The 19515-nt window shown below is 36.8% G+C and overlaps 1 protein-coding gene across 1 annotated transcript in view; it reads right to left on the bottom strand.

Moving 5' to 3' along the window:
• The window catches only part of LOC105498431 (uncharacterized), a 199269-nt gene that overhangs the window by 59921 nt on the left and 119833 nt on the right, over positions 1 to 19515 (bottom strand). The window lies entirely within an intron of this gene.

The following is a 19515-nucleotide window of genomic DNA, read 5'->3' as shown; positions in this document are numbered from 1 at the left end:
AGGCTCTGATACAACCTTGTATGAACTTCTCAAGGAGTTTGGATTTAATTTGGTAAAACATATAAAGACTGTAAATAGAGGAATAACATAATTAGATTTGTATTTTAGAAAGATTACACTTGAGACACTGGAGAAGATGAATTAAGGCAGAAAATGGGATAGTAAGGAGACCAGTTTAGAGGTTTCACCTACAAATGATTGGCAGTGTCAGTGGAAACAAGGAATGAATGAATTAACAAGCTATTTCAGATACTGAATCAACAAGGAAAAGTTGAGAAAAGCTTCACTTTGAAAATTTGCTCGAAACTATTGCTGTAATGAAGTATTAACAAACTAATCATTACTTATCAATTAGTAGGTGGTATAGAGTTTGTTGACTGAATCAATGTGGTTTCAAACTTAGGCGAATGGGTGGATCATAAGGCCAGTCACAGTAGATGCATTTAAAAAAAATAAATCAACTCATGTTAACTGTGGTTATGAACGAAAAACAATGGTAGAAGAGAAGTTAATGTAATTTTTCGTTTTCACTTTCTAAATTATTATTTTGTGGATTTTTATCTTTCAGAATGAGCTGTTAGTCAATATTAGGTTCTAAAGTCAGGGGAAAAAATAAAGACATAGGAAATTTAAAGATTAGAATTGCACACATGCATGCAAAACACAACCTTGTCTCTTATGCCCAGAAAAATGCGGTGTTCTCGCTTTTAAAAAGTATTTTTTAAATGACATACAATAAAATTTTAAAATACTGTATGAATAGAACTCTGCAGGAAAAAACAAATCAAATGCCACTGAAATACTGAAAGTACCAATGTCTGTCACTTGATATGATGGTGATTTAAGATGGAAACAAGTCTAATAAATCTTTTAATTTCAGCTTCTCAATTCTGAAAGAGCTTTGCACCATCCTATGCATCTCTTTAACTATTATTTGAATACTTATCAAATGAATATGTATACACAACTTTATTCTAATCTTAGAATTCTTATTCTTCCAAATATCTAGCACCACTCTTTTCATTTCTTTTATTAAATAATATTCAATGAGCAACTACTATGCACCACTGTGCTACCGTGTTAATACTATCATGAGTAACATAGATGGAGGTAGTAGTTGCCCTTCTATATGATTAAGTTCTAGATTCGTGTTCTGGCTTCAGTAGTTTAACTAATAATATAACTTCAAGTAATTCACTTAATCTTTCTGAGCTCATATTCCTCATTGTTAAAGGTAGGGAAGAGGAAAAATATTACATATACTACAAGATTATGTTTAGGTAGATATTACTCATCCTTTGATGCATTCATTGATATAATAAATACTTAATAAGTGGCTTCCATGTCTAATATATGCCAGCCTCTATATGTGTTTTGTGAATCAAAAGTAATATGACAATGCTGTGAGTTACTATTATGTCTATGCAACAAGCTAATTGACATTTTTTGTTTGTTGATTTGTTTGTTTGAAATGCTTTTTCAGTCATTATATTCAGTAAGTTCAAGTACCAAAAGGACATTTTCTAGTTCAAACAAAGCGACTATTTTAATTGCTAAATTCAATAAATAATTTGCAAACCTGATAAAGAAGATAGCATTTTACTTCTAAGCAGTCAAAAAGGCACTCAGCCAAGAAAACCAGAAAGTAAACTGAGGTAAGAAGAAAAATAATGAATAAAAAGAGAAGAAACTGAAGCAAGAAATTTGGGAAGATGGTTTGAACTGTACTTTCTCATAATTACGTGAGCTCAAACTCTTTTTCATTAGCTTTCTTAGTGTGAGGACTACCTGAAAATATGAGATACTTGACTGATAATCAACCTGTTCGTTGGTTGGAGTTCTGCAGAGCACTTTATAAGGTGACTGACTTATCACGAGGTGTTTGAGATATCATCTGTTTTTTGATATTTGCATTACCTGACTTTTGAAACCAAGTTCCACACATATCTTTACATTATAATATAGTATTTGTTCTCAAGTACAAGCAGTAGACATGGCAGAAAATTAATTATACAGAGTTGAACTTATTTTACTGAGAACAGACAAGGAGCAAATATAAAGGGAGATAAATATTTTATTATAATGCCCACAACTTTTATCGAGTCTTACTTCTTTACATATTTTGATGGGATTAATTCTACATAAGTGTTTTATACCATTTGTTATCTACAATGCAATATCAGTTTTTCTGCCTGTTCAAGGCTTTATTTTAAATATATGCACATACATGTATATTTTATGATCTCAAGGAATTTGAAAGCCTCTCACATATACCACCTGTTTCCTTTACTATCACTTTAGTTTCAGGGCTGATGACCAGGAACAATAAATAAATCTGGATTAAAATGCAGTAAATAAGAGTTAAAAATCAGGAGATGAACCTAAGTAACTTTGGAAATGAGTGGCATCTCTAAGATTAAAAGTAAAAGGAACTCTACATAAGCATGGTACTCTAGTTAATGAAGTTATTTCTTAGTTAAAATAACTAGGGTACAAGTTAAAAATTCTGATATTCCAATACATGTATGCTGGAATTGACAGATGGCAGCAGCCAGGATTATCACTGTTGGAATGGGAGTGTACAGATAAACAAGGGGATAAGGCTAAAATGATATATGTGATACTGGATTAGAGTTGGAGACATCAGTGTAAACACTCATGTTTAGCTCAAAATTGATACAGATGACTATGTATAGAAATATATATGTGTGTAGGCCCGGCATGGTGGCTCACACCTGTAATCCCAGCACATTGGGAGGCCGATGCGGGCGGATCAAGAGGTCAGCAGATCGAAACCATCCTGGCTAACACGGTGAAACCCCATCTCTACTAAATTAGTAAACACAAAAACTTAGCCGGGCATGGTGGCAGGCGCCTGTAGTCCCAGCTACTTGGGAGGCTGAGGCAGGAGAATGGCATGAACCTGGGAGGCGGAGCTTGCAGTGAGCCAAGATCACGCCACTACACTCCAGCCTGGGTGACAGAGCGAGACTCTGTCTCAAAAAAAAAAAGAAGTGTGTGTGTGTGTGTGTGTGTGTGTGTGTATTTCTGTGTGTGTATACACAGCTTAGCATAAACACACATAGGGTAGTATGGTTCCTTGCTCTGTAAGCTGAGAGGGCCCGGAAGTAACTACACACTTGTACCAATAAGCGTAACCTGTGTCCAGATCTTGGTTCCTAATAAAAGAACACTGACTAAAGGAATCAGGGCACATTGTAGAGATGACTAATCCTAGGACTGGCACAGGAAATAAACAAGATGAGCCTGGAGGATCTTGTAGTGCCAGAAATGAAAAAATGTGCTTTTAAACACACACACACACACATACACACACACATGAATCCTACATTTGCCAAGGTATGTCAAATAAATATAGAAGTCAACTGAAAGAGCTCCCAGTGGCCAAATCTGGAATATGTAAGCAACAAAATAATTAAAAAGTATTGGATTATAACCTAAAGTATAAAATTAATATCTATGAGCTCATACTGAATGACTGAATAAATAAATAAAAGGAGAAGTAGAAAAAAAATCTCCCATGCAGAAGAATCCCCAGAAGTTTATGCAACAACTTCACCCTCAAGATGGGGAAATAAAACTTCCTATTCCTAAAGTGTGGACTGCTCACAGTGACCAATTCTAATAGAAAGGAATTTTACCAAATGCCTAGTCAATACTCCGTAAAATTGTCAAGGTCATCAAAAACAAAAAAAACTATGAGAAAATATAACAAGCCAAGAAAAAAGTAAGGAGACATAACAACTAAATTAATGGTTGAATGGTGGCATCTAGGACGAGATACCAGAACAAAAAGGATATTAGGTAAAAACTTTAAAAACGCTAATAAAATACAGACTTTAGGTAATGACAATGCATCAATCTTAGTTAACTGATTGTAACAAACATACGATACTAATGAAAGACACTAATCATAAAATACTAATGAATGATGTTAATGACAGGGAAAAAATGGCTGTGGAGTTTATGAGAACCCTTTGTACTATCTTCTCAATTTTTCTGTAAGTCCAAAACTGTTCTAAAGAACAAAGTATATTTTTAAAAATAAATAGACACTCAAGAGGCCTTTGATAAAATGTCAATCTTTATAAATTTTTTAAAAATTAAAAATGGTAAGATACTTCCGCAGCATGATATATTGGAGAAATTTCTAAACTTAGAAGCTTGGAAATAAATCACAGAGGAAATTTTACACTGATTAAACAACTTTCAAGTTTCAAAAAAATCTCTCAAAGGATTAAAAAACTAAGAAAATATAGTCAAAGTAAAAACAATAAGAATTGGTATTCTGAATCTATATAGAAGCCCTTACCAATTTAATTTTTTTTAAAATCCTCTATTTAGGGCCGGGCGCGGTGGCTCAAGCCTGTAATCCCAGCACTTTGGGAGGCCGAGACGGGTGGATCAAAAGGTCAGGAGATCGAGACCATCCTGGCTAACATGGTGAAACCCCATCTCTACTAAAAAATACAAAAAACTAGCCGGGCGAGGTGACGGGCGCCTGTAGTCCCAGCTACTCGGGAGGCTGAGGCAGGAGAATGGCGTGAACCCGGGAGGCGGAGCTTGCAGTGAGCTGAGATCTGGCCACTGCACTCCAGCCTGGGCGACAGAGCAAGACTCCGTCTCAAAAAAAAAAAAAAAAAAAAATCCTCTATTTAAAAAGGGGCAAGGGTCATAAGAAGGCAATTGAAGATAGAGAAAATTAAAGAACTAAAAAAAATGGAAAATCGTTTTGTCTAACTGCTACTCAAAGAAATAAATATTAAAGCAAAAAAGAGATACACTACCAGTCTATGTCTATTTAAATACAAAACTGTATACATATAAAATTATACATATATTTAGCTGGCTATTATGTATATGTGGTTATATATGTATAACCATATATATTGTTATAGGAAATAAAACAGTTTCATCAGACAATACTGGTGAAAGTATCAATGACTGTATAAACTTTTAGCATATTTTTATAAGATTCTGTTGTGTCCATGTGACTCTAATCATCTCTCTCACAAACTGGAAAACGGTTTCTGTAAAAGGCCAGAGAGCAAATATTTTAGGCTTTGTGGGTCACATAAGCTCTGTAGCCACCACTCAATTCTATTGTGGTACAGAGACAGCAGTCATACACAATATGTAAATGAATGCATGTGGCTGTGTTCCACGTGTAGCAGTAGTCCAGATTTGGCCTGTAAACCATAGTTTTCCAACCACTGAATAAGGAATAACAAAAGTGAAAGAAAATGAATGAAACAAGATTACATATAACATATGGTCTCAACTACATAAAAAGTATTTGTAGAGAAAAATACCAGCAGAAACAGCATTAAAATGTTGACCAGCTTTTCCTCTGGATAATAGAATAAAGACTTTCCCCCCATTATTCCTACACTTGCAACCTTTTAATGTTTTAAAAATAAGAAAAAGGAGTCCTAAAGGTAGTTTCTTTGATTTGTTTTTATCAGCAAGCTGGAGATCCCCGGGCCAATTTAAGATTTGAAAGTATTCTTATATGTAATATTTATACACATTCAAGAAAATGTCTAAGTTAATCCTCATCCAATTCTCTATAAAAATGGGCTCCTTTCAACATTCAAAAATTACATTTTTAAATATTATTTTTTCCCATCAATTCAGATTTTGATTCTGTGTCTATTGTTAGTTATTAATGAAATGCTTTACTTCTTCCGGAGCTTCTGATACTTTCCAAAGATCCCCTAAAGCCACTGTATTGGAAAATGTTGCCTGCTTTTCTAAAGCTCTTTTTAATGACTCATGTTCTTAATAACCTCTGTTTAAGTGACAAAAGAACCACTGTTGTTAGGAGTGGTGTACAGTGCATTACACAAGTTTACCCTGGCAAGCCGCAGGGGCTAATCTGCAATCCTGTGTCAGCACTTTTCTGTCCCACCAGTATGGACACAGATGGGTGTGCAAACTGCTCGAGGCTTCTCACTGGGCCAATCAAAACATCAAAACAAAGGCCTTTATCAGCTCAATGCTGACCACAGTTCCCTACTGGATTGTTTAAAAAAAAAAAAAAAAAAGTTGCGTTTTTTTCCTTAACTTTCCATATACAAAACACCTCTCACCTGAGATAAATCAGATTTCATTCACAGTCTAGGACTTAAGTTTATTATTCCGGTGACAGTATGTAATTGTTCCCTTTGGAAAAAGGGAAAATGAAGCCTTTTTCAGTCTTTCTCTAAGAACTTACAAAACAATCCAATAGCTTTCTGAATACACGGGATGCAAACCAAGGACAACTAGTTAGCCTGGAGCAAAAGTACACTGTTGGCCTGAAACTACATAAATAAAGGAATATGGAAAACTGAAACCATTATCTGAGACCACTGAGACCATTCCAGGGAGAGAATGATGTGCTTCTTTTCCTTGAAGCATCTTCTCTGCTTTGCTATCACTCAAAGAGCACTACCCCTGCCACCTTAAAGGTAGTCATCTCTTTTCCTTCCCCTCACCCATTGTTCTCTCTCAAAAGACATTTGTGCTATAGAGTTTGCCATTTTCTACAGCTTAGATTGATGCATTTTTATCTCTTTCCCTTACTAGAAATATATTCTTCTTGGGGGCAGAGACCACAGTCTGTCTATTTAATGATGTGCTGTTTTCTACAGTAAATATGTGATTAAATACTTGCTGAATGTGCAAATGAATAACAGAATAATTTGGTAAAAAGACACTAGATTGCTAATCGGATAATATGTATTCTAGTTCCGGCTTTTTTATCAACCATCTAGGTGTATTAGTGAGGCTTCAACTATGCTAATGCTGGGTAACCACCACCCCAAATCTTGGTAACTGACATCAGCGAGCATTCACTTCAGGTTTGCTGTGATCCTGCTATGCTTGTTGGCATTCAGTCTTCAAGTTGGGTTCAGGTTGGCTCCATATGTCTCTTCCTTCTGGGACCAACAGCTACTCAGGGAATGTTTTCATGGTGAATGTCAGAAGCACAAAGAAGAAAGCAGAAATATGTGAACTTCCTACAGCCTCAGTTTGGAACTGACACGTTGTCTCTTCACCTACATTCCATTGGCCTAAGCAAATCACATAGCCAAGCCCAACATCAGGAAGGCAAGGAGGTATACTTCACCAACAGTGACAAACAATAATCAACCACATTAAACATGTAAAAGTCATAACGTTGCCATTTCTGGAATAAAGAATGACAATTCTAGTCCTGACTATTGGGCTCTTTTGAAGGTCAAATGGTTTGATGTAAACACTACTACATTAAAATTCAGTTTAACCATGAGTTAGATATTGCATAGGCACTAGATGATTAAAAATGACCAAGTCATTTTTTTCTTATAGAGAAAAAGTGACTGCAATTAAAATACCATATGATCGTTGCTATAATTTGTGTATAAAATATTGTGGGAATAGGTGATAGAGTTAAGTAAATCTGAGTGATAATGGGAAGGCTTTACAAACAAAGTGATGCCACTTTAAAATAAATAAGAATTGGAGTAGGGCATGGTGGCATGTTCCTGTAGTCCCAGCTACTCAGGAGGCTGAGACATGAGGATTGCTTGAGCCAAGGAGTTTGAGGCTGTGGTGAGCTATGATTGTGCCACTGCACTCTAGCCTGGACAACAAAGAGAGACTCTGTCTCTAAAAAAAAATTAAAAATAAATAAATATTAAGGATGCAAACAGTGAAGTGAAAGAAAGTACGAAGAGAGATTTTATCTCTCTCAGTAATATTTTCTTTTTTAGGGTGAAAAGGAGGGATTTGAAGCAAATATGGCAAAAAGTTGTAATCTGATGAATCCAGATTTTCGACTAATACATGACACATTATTTTCTGTGTTTACTTGAAATATCTCATAATCAAAAAAATTATGGGGAAGGGGTGGGAGTGGGGGAAGATAAAAAAACTATCAGGTACTATGCTTAAAAACTTTTTTCTTGTTTTAAAATACGTCCCTGGAGACAAAAAAAAAAAAAAAAAAGAGAAGGAGGCTATTCTGGGCTGAAAGAGCACAAGTTGTCGAAAAAGCAGTTTGGTTTTCATCGATTGTAGTGTGTGAGACAAAATAGTGGAAAAGAATATGGCAAGAGAAATGCGAAGGAGTAGTTTTCTCTTTCTAGGGCTGCCCTAATGAGTACCACACACTGGGTGGCTTTAAACAGAAATTTATTGTATCACAGTTCTGAAGACTAAACTTCTGAAGTCAAGGTGTCAGCAGTGGTGGTTCCTTTGGAAGGCCCTAAGGAAGAATCTGTTCCATGTCAGAGATGGGAGACCAGCTTGTGATGACAGGTGTCATGCCCTAGCATTTCCTTGATAATAGATACATCACTTCAATCTTTGTCTCCATCTTCACATAACATTCTCCTTCTGCAGCTCTGTATCTTTCTTTTTTCTTTTCTTTTTTTCTTTCCCTTCCTCCCTCCCTCCCTCCCTTCCTTCCTTCTTTTCTTCTTTCTTTCTTTTTCTTTCTTTCTTTCTCTTTCTTTCTTTTCTTTCTTTCTTTCCTTTCTTTTTTTCCTTCCTTCTTTTCTTTTCTTTTCTTTTTTTTCTTTCTTTTTTTGACAGGGCCTTGCTCTGTCACCCAAGCTGGATTGCAGTGGTAACATCACTTGTCATTGCAACCTTGACCTGCTGGGCTTAGGCAATCCTCCCACCTCAGCCACTTCAGTAGCTGGGACTACAGGAATGCGCCACAATACCTGGCTAGTTTTATTTTTTTCGAAGATGGGGTCTTGCTATGTTGCCCATGCTTGTCTCAAACTCCTAAGCTCAAGTGATCCTCCAGCCTTGGCGTCCCAAAGTGCTAGGGTTACAGGCATGAACCACTATGCCCAGTTTTTTTTTTCTTTTTCTTTTTCTTTTTCTTTTTCTTTTTTTCTCTGTCTTTTTCTTTTCCTTTGAGACAAGTTCTCACTCTGTCCTCCAGTCTGGAGTGCAGTAGCATGACCATGACTCACTGCATCCATCTTTGTGTCTTCATTCAGCCATCTTCCCACTGTGTTCAAATTTCCTCTTCTTGTAAAGATACCAGTCATGTTGGATAAATGGCCTGTGCTATTCCAGTATGACCTCATCTTCATTTAACTAATGTCATCTGCAATGACCCTGTTTCCAAATAAGACCACATTCTGAGCTACTGGGGATTAGGACTTAACTGATGTTTTGGTTTGGTGGGGACATCACTCAATCCATAAGAGTGGTAAGGATATTATTACTATTGTTTGGCTATTATTAACAAATTTTCAAACTAAAAATTCAAAGGAAGAGCATAATATAGTGTTAAACATTTGGAAGACCTCCTCAGGGCACCTATAACTTAGCTGACTCTGTGGAAGAAAGGAAATCCTAAGAAGGATGATGCTTTATGTTTCTTCCATCTTGCTATTCATGTGCATCCCAGGTTCGCTCACATTATGCTGTGTTTCAAACCAGCCCACACTGAGTGACTCACTACACTGCTCCACTGTCATTTGCCAACCAGTTTCATCATCCAAAGACAAAACCCTCTAGCTATTACCACCACTCTCTTGAACTGCAATGCTTTGCCCTGAAACTTCTTTTTTTTAACCCTGCACTCCCCAGAAACTAATATGAACACCATGATCTAGCACTAATGGTCTGCCTCATGTTTCCATCTCTAAGAAGATTTCATTAGTAAACCCTTCACAATGCATGGAGTACTTAGGCAGAATTTTCAGTCCCTGTAATCTATTTTCCAGTTTACAGCTATAAAAACACTGAATAATTTCATATCTGTTCTATAGAGTACTTGGTCCATCCCTTACTCTAGCTAAGTGGCCTTTCCCCTCCAACTGCTTGATCTGGCTCTTACCAACTTCTCTATGCCCCAACTCACACCCTCTCTTTTCTGCTTGCTAGTCTCTAAATCCACTTCCTTCTGAACCTTGAACATGCCAAGGTCTTTCTCCCCTCCAAGCCTTTCCACTAGGCCTGGACTTTAGAGTGTCCTCCTTCCAGCTCCTCACATATGTGCTCTGCTCATTCTCAAACTTAATTCTCATTCTCAAACACCACTTCTTTGAATAGGCTTTCCCTGATCATTCTATCTAAAACACCCTCTCCTAGATTCTCTGATTTATTACCCTTTTTATTTCCTTCTAGAGTTAATTGTTCATTTCTTTATTTACTGGTCCAGCATAAATCTCCTTTATAAAAACAGATAACATGTCCATTGAGTTCTCCAATAGTCCATGCTCCTAATACAGTGCTTGGCACATATATGTGCCTAATAAATATGAATTGCTGAAAAAATAAACCTGTGGGCTTAGGCCTTCTAAAAATTTTCACAAGTTTGGACTCAAAGCAGAAAATGTAGAAGTACTTGCCTTGGCCACCTGTTAGTGCTAGTGCCCTAGGAGATCCCTGGTTCTGTTACCCAGATTCTGGGCCTGGGTTAGACTTTATTCTAAAGCCTCTTACCTTGGGCTCTTGACATAGAGCCAAAGTTCTAGTTTCCAAATTTTGCTTACAAGAAACGTGGACCTAGAATATCAACTGGTCTCCTCCTTGGCTTTTCCTGAACTTAACCACTTGTATATTGAGTATTATAATATCTGCTTCTCCTACTTAATTAACAACCACAGAATTAATCACAGACTTTCCAGAATCTTTGTTTGACTCAATTCCTGTCCTCCCTATCTCTTCTCTCTATCTTCCTACTCTAAATCTTCCCTCTGCTTCTACCCCTATCGTGGCATAACTGTAAGTATTAGGTTGGTGCACAAGTAATTGCGGTTTTTGCCATTGAAAGCACAATTACTTGTGCACCAGCCTAATATAAAAGGGTGGTTAACATGTATACATCTTTAAAAGCTAATCATTCCAATTCACAATAGACTCTTATTGGTGGTTTGTGGAAAACTCCAAGTATATCTGTCTCATTGAATACAATAAACTTCCATGTCAACCATTAAGATTTGTGCATTTATCAACTTCAATACAGATAGGAGCTAAATCTACACTGTTTCAGCCATGGGTGCTTTTGAACAATGTTCAACATACAATTGAGGTCATTTACGACATTGACAATGGGTATGCCTTAAAGACTCTCTTCTTGTTCACCTAGTTCTATCACTTTCCTTAAATTCCAGTGTCCATAATGCATTTAAGAAAAGCTACTGTGAGTTGCCTGGATATTTTCCAAGCTCTGGATACCATGGTTAGTCACATGGAATGTGGAATGGGCTAGACATCTTGGAATTGCTCTTGTTAAATTAGTGTAAGAGACTGACCCAATTGCTTTAATAATCATTATTTATTTAACAAGTTCCTGTGAAGAAAGTTATGCAGTTGTCTTGTGAAGTAGCTTCTTAAAAGGTTTTTATTTTGTCTGGATATGATAAAGATCATTACATGGTATGTCTAACTGATGACTTAGTGCTCTTCCAGTACATAGACACTTCTATGGGAAAAAGAACTAGACAATAAGTACTAATGACCTAATACATGCTATGTTTCCAATTCAATTTGCTTTGATAAAAATCAGATAATCCCCACGAACACAAATATTTGTCTACAGTGATTGGACAGTCTGTTAAAATTGGCATTCTCAGTCCATCCAAACATTCATTTGTCCTTTATACGACCCACATATTGTCAAGAGGTTAAAAATGTTGAAAAATTCCTGTGGCATCCTTAGTTTTTGTCCTATCTGGCAGAGAAACATCAGGATTCATAATTTTCTTTTCAGCATAGCATGTTATTTATTCACAAGCAATGCTTCTCTGTCTTAATCAACAAAATGGGAAACAGATTTTTACATTTTAAAAGCCCTATAAATTCATAACATTTTTCCTTTGAAGTAAAATGTTTTATATAATTTCAATGAAATATGAAAAGAATTCATATGATCAGAAGGCTTAACAATTAAAAATATAATAACTTGTCCTCTGTGGGAAAGACCAAGATTTTAAAGGTAAACAGGTATTACTAGAGAGCTTGGTAAAGTAATTTTAAAATATAGTAGTTTTTATATTCTAGAATATATTTCAAAATATGAATCAACCTTAAATATAATTACATATGACAGTTCCTATTTAGGCATTTTTTAAAGTATTACATTTTACTTTGGTTTCAAGTTTCCTGGTACCAAGGTAAAATGTACCTTAAGAAAAGATAAGTTATCTATTCCAATAAAACCATAGTAGACAAAGCCTTTATCAAATGTGTCAAGTACCTGTTAAATTTTAAATTATCATAGGACTAACTATAGAGGACACCTTCATACTTTCAAGGTTAATATCTTTATATACACACCTAATGTGCTTTCAAACAAGACTTTAAAAATGCAGATTTACTATTAGTAATACATGACAATTAACATTAGTCACCAAAATCAAAAGCATAGGTGGGTTTCACTTCTCTCAATCAGTGTCAACTCTTTAGAAAAAAAAAAAAAAAGTGCAACATGAAGGAAATTTCTCAGATCATTACCACTGGAAAAGGAAGTTAGAACTCAGCTCTAATCTGGGAGATGGGAGCCCTTAAAACAGTGTATTGGACAGAATCTTATTAAATTGTATAATAATCATGTTGCTACTAACGGGCAAAGCAATAGACCACCACTTCTCCTAAAGTGATTTGCAGCCTAAAGTGGATGTCTTAATTACCACCTTTATTAACCTAGTCTACTACCTTTATCTACCTAGTCCACTGACCACCCTTCTTCTCTTCACACAATTTTCCATCTCCTTTGCCTCCCACAACCTGATCTTGCCCAGTGAGCCCATCCTTATTAACCCTAACCAGCACTACAGCTTCACTCTCACACTGTTCCTCTAGTCAAGGATATTTTGCCTTGGGTCTATGTTCAGCAGTTGTCTCTCTCTCTCTCTCTCTCTCTCTCTCTCTCTCTCTCTCCATGTGTGAGTGGGTGTGTGTGGGGATGTGTGTGTGAGTGTGTGTAAGCTCTGGACTCATTCATGCTGTGCTCAAATCCAAGCTCTGCTTTTACTACCATGAAGCAGGTTGACTAACCTCATCAAGCCTCAATGCCCCCATCTGTAAAATGGGAATTATAACTGAATTTACCTAATAGGGATACTGTGAGGAGAAAATGAAGCAATGCAGGTAAAGCACTCAATACAGTGCTAGTAGAGAGTGAACACACAATAAGTATCACTAATTATTATTTTTGTTTATATTATTTCACAGAGAGGCACTTCTGTTTAGTACAAAGGCAATATATTTTATATTATTTTGTATCATTCTGCAAGTATCATGACTGCACTGTTTGAACTAAAATCAGGACAAATCACCTGGCAAATCACAGGCATTTACATGGCAAAGAAACAGAAGCATTGATATAAAAAACAGTGCCAGGTAATCAGGATGGGAAAATCACAGTGCTTTGCTTTTCTAATAGAGTGAGTTTTCAGATAAGAGTATGCCAGGTTTATACAAGTTAAGGGGCAGGATTCCGAATTTATGGACAAGATAAGACAAGTATTTTTCTCTTCCTGTGTGGGATGCATGAATACAGGCACCTGTGCAGTATAGTAGGTTAGTGCTCTTAAGGAAAACCTTATCTTTTTTTTTTTTTGAAATGGAGTTTCACTCTTGTCACCCAGGGTAGAATGCAGTGGCGTGATCTCAGTTCACTGCAACCTCGCGGGTTCAAGCAATTCTCTTGCCTCAGCCTCCTGAGTAGCTGGATTTACAGGTGCCCACCGCCACGCCCACCTATTTTTGTAGAGACGGGGTTTCACCCTATTGGCCAAGCTGGTCTCGAACTCCTCACCTCAGGTGATCCACCCACCTTGGTTTCCCAAAGTGCTTGGGATCATAGGCGTGAGCCACTGCACCCAGCCGGAAAACCTTATATTTACTTCCCAAAATTTGTTCTGAGAATAACATTAAAGTCAAAAACCTTCCCCATCCTGGGTAGGAGGGGCCAGAAGACAGATCAGGGGGTTAGTAGACTTACCGTCATGGGAAAACTAAAGCTGGAGGTGAGCTGTTGATAAGGCAAGAATCCTTGTTGACAAAGAAAATGGGTCAGAAAGGTTATGGTGTTCTAATGTCTTCATTAGACAGAACTGACAAGTGCTTTCAAGTCTGTTAACAGGATTATTTTGGAAAATCCCAGCTTAACTCTCAGAATTTCATCTGCTTAACTGCAACTTTGTCAATATTGTACATGTATGTTTATATTAAGTAAGGACTAAAACCTTTTGAAACCCTGCCAATAAGTAATATGAAAGACAGAGAGGTGGCTGAAGATTGGTAGAACAAGAAAACAGCTCCAACAGGATCTGTTCACGATAGAATGGCTCCTTTAAAGAGAGTAGCCAGAATAGACACACCTCTAGACAAATGTAAGTACAATACATTCTAAAGTCAAATACAAATGTTTTTTATATTCTTACATCGTTTATAAGCCATGCCCCTGTTCCAAAGCATTTATGTGGATAATTGAAAAATAACAAATTTCTTTCCTTGAACCTCCATTTCTCACAGAGCCATAATACCTAGGGCAGATGCTCCATGTGGCAAGGGACAACTGTGGCTCTCAGGTCATCCAGTGGTCTTATCCTTATGGCTATTCCCTTTTACTGCCCTTCCCAACATTGAATGGAACCAATACACATTCACTCATGGGAATAGAATGGCTCCCAATAATTGTTTATTTTCATGCTCCTAATCTTCACAGTCTTCACACTCTTCCCCTGACTTTGCTTTATTTCCAAGGTGAAATATTTATATTCCTACTTTATCTTATTTTAATAGCTGATTTATTGTTGTGTATCATATTGTGTTTTTAAAAATGTCACTGCTGACAACCCTTTAGATTTTGTATTGGAAGAAAAAACAACCATCCTATACTGGTGTAGAACTACAACCTAAAAGGTAAAAATCATGTCGTCCATTATGTACTCACCACCAAATACATACAAACTATACTTTATGTCAATATTAGACAAAACATAAAATTAAAAATTATTGAAACCAGGTTTAAGTATTCAGTTGTTCATTATACTATTTTCTCTACCTAATGTATGCTTGAAATATTCCATCATAAAAAATTAAGACAAAAAAGTGCTCTGGCCGGGCATAGTGGCTCACACCTGTAATCCCAGCCCTTTGGGAGGCTGAGGCAGGTGGATCACAAGGTCAGGAGTTCGAGACCAGCCTCACCAACATGGTGAAACCCCGTCTCTACTAAAAATACAAAAATTAGCTGGCCGTGGTAGCGTGTGCCTGTAATCCCAGCTACTCGAGAGGCTGAGGCAGGAGAATGGCTTGAACCTGGGAGGCGGGGGTTGCAGTGAGCCAAGATCATGCCATTGCACTCCAGCCTGGGTGATAGAGCGAGACTCTGTCTCAAATAAATAAATAAATAAATAAATAAATAAATAAATAAGTGCTCTAGGTGATATCTTTTGATTTCAGATGACACCAGACAGCATCCTAGGCATATCAGAGCTTCAGGGTTCCTCTCTTCAACCTTGGGAAGCTCATGGGGGGAAGAAGGTGTTTGTTTTTAGTATGAGTTACTTCAGAGAGAAAGTGCCCAATTTTCTCATGGGGTGGTCCAGACATGAAATGCAATAGATTTGATTTTTCTTTTCTTCTCTCTCTCTCTCTCTCTCTCTGTTTTTTGTTTTGTTTTGTTTTGTTTTGTTTTGAGATAGGGTCTGTCTATCACCCAGGCTGGAGTGCAGTTGAGTGCTCATAACTCACTGCAACCTTGAACTTCTGGGCTCAAGTGATCCTCTGGCCTCAACTTCCCAAGTAGCTGGGATTGTGGGTGCAAGTACATTTGTTTTTTAAACTAAATGGATGCAGGGTAATGAAAAGTATGGAGGCTTTGGTGTTGGACAGACTAGATTCAAATCCTGCTGTCTGCACCACTGGAGGTAAATTACTAACTTATCTATCTTGTTATCCATTGTTAAGTTAATATCAGCTTCACAAAGTTATTATAAGTAATGTGCCTAATGATAAATCTGCAAAATAGTAGATGCTCAATTCATGCGGACTTCCTTCCTGTCACAGTTTCAGTTGCTAATTACATAACATTAAGAAACCCCAAAGACTTTCTAGATATAACTCTGGAAGCTTTTTTAGGTCCCCAGCCAGTAATAGCTTGGCATATCTAAAGCTACTTTACATTATTAATAGGACTATTATTAGATGAGAAACATGTCTTTAGACAGATTAGCTACCAGGTAGTATGGTATACTAGGAAAGACAATAAACTCTTTGTTATGAGTGTGAATTCTCATCTCTACTCTCTCATTAAGATGATGTTGCATTTCAAAGGGACATGTAATCACTTTTTGTTTATGGAGAAGAAATATTTCAAAAGTAATTTTAAATTCTTTACTTTCTAAAACATAGAGAATGATCTATCATATGTCTACATAGAGGGTGACTAAAATTTATGAAAGTAAAAATTTGATATGTCACTATATCAAATGGAGAGAGATCAGCTTGGTTTACGTCAGATATGAAAACTATGCTTATTAGATTTTGACAATGTAAAATACTATACAAATAGAAGGTTTTGACTCTGAATCAAATGGCCTTAGCCAGAGCTCACTGAAAATAGTTGTGTTATATGATTATTATTGTTTTTATTATGATGAAAGCAGGATTGTGAATTTAACGCAACAAGTAGCTGCAAATTAATTGAAGCCCAGCATAGAGTGTGTGATCTCAGATGTCAGAGACACCAGACACCTGGCTGGCCCTGCACTTAACCACAGCCTTTGCAAGTTATTTCACATTTCAGAACCCCAGTTGCCTCATCTATAAGATAAGACATCTCTATCTCTCAAAGTTGTTTAAAAATTAAATAAGAAAATGCTGGTAAAATGTTCCTGGCATTTAGTAAGGGCTTAAAAATCGATTTTCTGCATGAATTTCCACTTTTAGAAATATCTTACTAGCTTTTTATGAATAATGCTGATTTTTCTTGTTAAAATTCAAATTTTCACTTTTCATGTTTATGAGTTACACATCATTGTGTGTATGTGTGTGTGTGATCACACATTTATATTTTAAAAAATCAACAGTCAAATCTTAACAAAATAGCAAGAGGATGGTGTTGAATATGGCTAAACAGTCTGTATGGATGCAACATAAGACTCAGGAATAGCCTAAAAGGCTTCAAGGACTGTATAAGTCTTAGGAGGACACTGATTGTTTGCTTGCTTGTTTGTCTGTTTTTCCATCAAAAGCCACTTAAAGCATTTCCCATTACACCCTGAGTTACAAACAACTTGTGTAGGCACGCTGGCTGAGACAATTTGCAAATCACTCTTGAATAACAGAGGAATCACACCTCTGGCATATTGCATTTCTAGAGAATTCAAAGCTTAGAAGATAAATAGCATATACACTTTACATATACTTACACTTTAGAGTCTGCATTTGAGATGTTAGACTTTGAACAATTGCAGAAGGAGACAGAATTCTCTTTAAGTGGAAAATCAGCTTTAATCAAAGAAAGGGACCAATAAAATCTGGACAATGCAGGATGTGACCCAGTGCTCTGACACTGACACAGACCAACAGGTGACTCAAAACCCGAATGATGGAAAGAAACAAAAACACAAACTGAACAACCCAGATCAAGCACTTCCCCAGACCACATTTATCATAATACTAATGGGTTGGAGTAAAGGACAGGCTACTGTTAGTATCTAAAGCATCCTTTGGGTTTGTTATATGCAAATAAAATGTGCAGCTATACATTTTTTCCATTGTTTAGACTGAGTTTTTCTCAAAGATGACGCAGTTTTGTCTAACGTGATACCAAACAATATTTACAGAGAAACAATATCAATAATAGAAGATGCCAAGAGCAGGCCTTAATCTTATTTGAGACACCACCTCTTATGCATATACTCCAAATACTGACTCTAGCTATTGCAATTTTCAGGACTCTCACTACAAGATGGGATTTAGAACACTTGTGGAAGTCGACTTTCTTTATTTAGAGGCTCAATATAATTGGTGCTCCCAGAGCAGAAAAAACATATGAGCTTTATTGGTTTGGTAGGAAGAAATTTTTTTTACTGTCCCCATGCCAAATTGAAAGAACAAATTATCTGCCTTTATACTTCATCTCTCTCATAAGTCTTCCTCAATGTTCAACCCCCTATTTTTCTTCTTCCCTTATATTCTCACAGTTACTTTTCCCAAAAGTTATTCTTCTTTTCCTCACCTTATATCAACAAGGAAATCATTTAACTGATGAGACTACTTGCCCCCAGTTTACATTCCTTTTCTAAAGACAGACTTTCCCCCACAAGGAAATCCCTGCCAGGAAGACAACTCCACAACTACCACCACCACTCCATCACCCCCACCTTCTTATCCTTGGAGTGAAAAAACCCAGACATTTATCTGGAGTTAAAAGTGTCCTTGCCTGAGAAAGTATGAACCTCCGAGACAAGAGAGGAAATGCTGTAGACAATAGCAGAAGCTGCACAGTCCACAAATGCTCAACTTCACACCACACCCATTGGTGGAATCTGTTACCAACAACACTCATTGCTCTAAGCACTATTATTTATTGGGGATAAAAGAGAAAAATTATCTGCTTTAAAAGTCAGCTCAGCTCCAATTATGATACATACGAAAGTAGAATATCTTTGCTTTTCTGAGCTAGAAACTAGACAGGGAAGTCCTTTGCTTTCTAAACTTTCTCTTCTCGTGTACCCTGAGCACAATGTCTCTCCTGAAACTCCAAGATTAATTGGAGTAATTCCAGATCAAACTGTAAAGTAATAATGGCAGGGAACATGATGATAAACACAGGGAACACTGTTTGGAAATTTTATCAAAATTCTCTAATAATTATATCTACAAATGAATCTTAGTGTTTAGTCTTATAATTAGAAAAGGAAGTCTGACTAAACAGGAAATATTTAACATCTAACCTAGTTAAAATAATGAAAAGAATAAAGAATAAGGAAAAAGAACAATGAAAGTACCAGGCATAATACACATCCTCTAGAGATCCCTCCTTCCTTATTTGTCTCCCCATAAGTGAAGCTTATCTCCCCATAAGTGAAGTAAAGCTTATCTCCCCATAAGCTTCTCTCCCCATAAGTGAAGTTGCTCTAACTCCCAGGCTCCTCTTCCTCCTTTCCATGGCATCGCTCAACTCAGTCCGTAACCATGTATCTGCCTCTCTCCAGCTCATGTCTAACGACGCCTTAGCCATATGGTCTGCCACATTCTCAAATATAATTCACCACTGGACTATATAGGGCTCTGTGGTCACAGGCTCTGCAGCCTATGGGCCAAACTAATGCCCCTCCCTGTCACTTTGCTTTACACTTCTAGTTATTTGGAAGACAAAGTCAAATCTCAACTTTCCTCATTATTTCAACTCTCTTGGCTTCAGTCTTCGTCTACAAAATGGGCTAGACTGAGCCATCTTAGATGGTTTTTAGATTTAGAAATACTTCATACACAACACTTAGAGCAAGGCTTAGAGCATATTAGGTACTTCATAAAGAG

This window comes from Macaca nemestrina, chromosome 14 (assembly GCF_043159975.1).
Source record: "Macaca nemestrina isolate mMacNem1 chromosome 14, mMacNem.hap1, whole genome shotgun sequence".
NCBI classification, from domain to species: domain Eukaryota; kingdom Metazoa; phylum Chordata; class Mammalia; order Primates; family Cercopithecidae; genus Macaca; species Macaca nemestrina.
The sequence above is the reverse complement of the archived record's forward strand: the minus strand, read 5'-3'. Positions and strand labels throughout refer to the sequence as shown.